Consider the following 2,839-nt stretch of genomic DNA (forward strand, 5'->3'; position numbering starts at 1 on the left):
TTGATTGGTCCCTGGTGTTCTGTTTATTCGTCTGTCGGTGCATCCTGTAGAGTCACAACAGACAATAATCGGTACAAATATACCAACCAGTAAATATTTCAAGGTATTACCAGCTTGTTTGTTCCAAAGGAGATGAGATTTTAACCCTGGTGTTCCAGCTAACTTCCACTCTTGTACATGCAGGCTTTCCAGACTTCCCCTAAACTCTCCTTAATTCAAAATCATTTTATTCCATTTTTTTAAATCTTTTTTAAGTGAAAGTATATTAAAAAGGCAATGTTGTGCATTAACTATAACATTGTTAAGCATAATCCTAAGCAAACAGTATTTTAGCCAATCTAGCGTTAAGTGTACTAGATATGGTCCCAATTACTTTCACAAACCCACCTGACAAATCATTTTGCCAGCAGAACGTTTTGAAACGCTGGCATCGCAAATCCATGGTTTTCTTTTCCACTGGCCTTACAATATAAACCCAGTGAGTGTTGTTCATCGTGTAGAAATGCATCATCACAAACAATATTTATGAAACGTCTTTTCAAGAGGTAATTGTTTTTTGTGAAATTTCTCGTAGGCTGAATTCCAACGTAATGTATTGTGTATTAAATTAAAGACAGAGATGAGTATTTCAGCTATGTGTACTTGTAAAAAGCGACATAGACAGTCGGCTTATTCGGTGTGTACGGCTCGTCATTGGATAGGCTGGTGCAAGATACCAAGTGCTTTATTATCGAGACGCCCTGCTTTTATGGCCTATTTGTCCCACAGCCTTAACCGAGGCTATGGATATATTTTATACACAGTCCCTTAGTACTGAAGACTGAATTGATAGTATGAAGCAGAAACTGCGATTCACAACATCACATCTCATTAAAAGCATTGAGGAGAACTCCTTCACAACACACACCCCCACTCTAACCTAACATGTTTCAGTCTCAGTGGAGGATGGAGCTCTCCCCAAACTTCCTGTTGACAGGTCTGCTTCAGGAGGTTCTACCTGTGCTATTTAACGCTTTAAGTGTGTTGAAGATCGGCTTGGTTGTCTCACTACAGTAACAGTTTCATTTTTTATCCGATATGACCATATATGATCTTAGACGGCCTTCTTTCAATTTCAGGCTGTCGGGTCAAGATACATTCTGAATCAGCCAGGTCTCCTTTCCACAATGATAATAGAATTAACCCCTGGGGGTGGGCTCTTCGACGCTTTTAATTATGCCAATCGCTCCATTCCGAAGCTCTGTTAAAGGTTGATCGGAGCCATCTCCTGCTGCAATATCGCGTGGGACAAATTTGCCTTGTGTTGTGTTGTTCATAAGTCACATTTCATGAGAGAAACGAAATGCTCTCTGCCTTAGATTTCTCCCTGCGCGTGTTGAAAGCTCAAACACGTTCTCCCTATCACGTGACCAAAAGAAGCTTTCGTTTTCTATCAGTGACGCTGAACGAAGCTCTATACCGACGGCGACAGTCGGTTCTGAATGCTTTATTTGGCTTAATATAAGTCTTCAGGCACGCATTGGGTACAAGTTGAGGGTTTTTTTCAGACGCCGAGTAAAGTTTATTAATATTCTCTACAGATCTGTACACACTGGTGTTCTAAGAAAGGCATCGCCTTATCAGCTCACACTAAGCCTTCAAACCTAAGGGAACGTGCACGAAGTCAGCGACTGCTTTCTTTCATGACACGAAAGACGTTTTCTCGTTATCTTACGTGCAGTACGAGCGGATAACAAACAAAATCACATTTTGATAGAGGAGAGCCCAGCTTTCTTTGCGAGCTCATTTCAAGCTGCCTCAAAAAGAATTATAATAATACCTGGTTTAAACTGCACCGTGTACGCAGACGTGGAAATAAAATTAAACGGAACAACGCATTCATCCTAGCAACGTTTGTAGGTATTTAAGGACACTGACGCTTCTTTTTTCCTGATTATACATTTTCCTGATTGAGAGTATGAGAAAATGCCGTTGGACTATTCATAGGGGCGATAAATTATTCATTTACGTTCGTTTAATCTGATCCTGTAATGTAGATCACACTCCACTACCATTTCATATTGTGAAAGAATAGGCTACATTAAAAAAACATCCTCTCCTCAGCTCAGTCCACATACTGTGTAAGTACCTTCTAATGAGCAATGAAAGCGGCTCAGCCGTCCGCGGCGAGAGGGCGGAAGGGGGGTCGGGGGAGAGTTGAGAATTTCCGGGTCTATCCGTCTATTATCTAGCCGCTTCGGTCAAATCGCTGCCAGGGGGAGCCGGAGTCTACCAACAGGCAAAGCGTACACCCCGGCGTGGACGCCAAGCCATCGCAGGACACACACTCAGACACGCACACACTCACACCAGGGCCAGTTTACGCCAGAACCTACCACTATGTCTTTGGGCTGTAAGGGGGGAACTGGAGCACCCGGCGGAAACCCAGGCCAGCACGGGGAGAACATGCAAACTCCACACAGACAGCACCCCAGGTCTTGAACCCGGGCCACCGCGACGCCGAGTTTCCGGGTCGTGTTTTTTTCTTCAATTGATTTCTCTCGTTACGTTTAAAGATTAAATTTGTGGAGGGGTGATTGCTGTCTGAAACCTAACAAATATCATCTGCTTTGCGACAGTGAAACTATGCCTTGGCAAATAAACTAGCAGGTTGTTTGAGAGGTACGGTAAATATAGTCCCAGAAATGTTCGTACGTTTGAAGGGATCTGAGGTGCGCCTTGGTGACAAAGACATAATTTAGGGTTTTTCTCAGCACTAGTTTTCGTAACTTTTCTTTCGCCATCATCCGCGGTCGCTTTTTCTAGCAGGTCTTCTCTCCAAAATGTACAGCTATTTTTT

This window comes from Lepisosteus oculatus, chromosome 8 (assembly GCF_040954835.1).
Source record: "Lepisosteus oculatus isolate fLepOcu1 chromosome 8, fLepOcu1.hap2, whole genome shotgun sequence".
Lineage (NCBI taxonomy): Eukaryota > Metazoa > Chordata > Actinopteri > Semionotiformes > Lepisosteidae > Lepisosteus > Lepisosteus oculatus.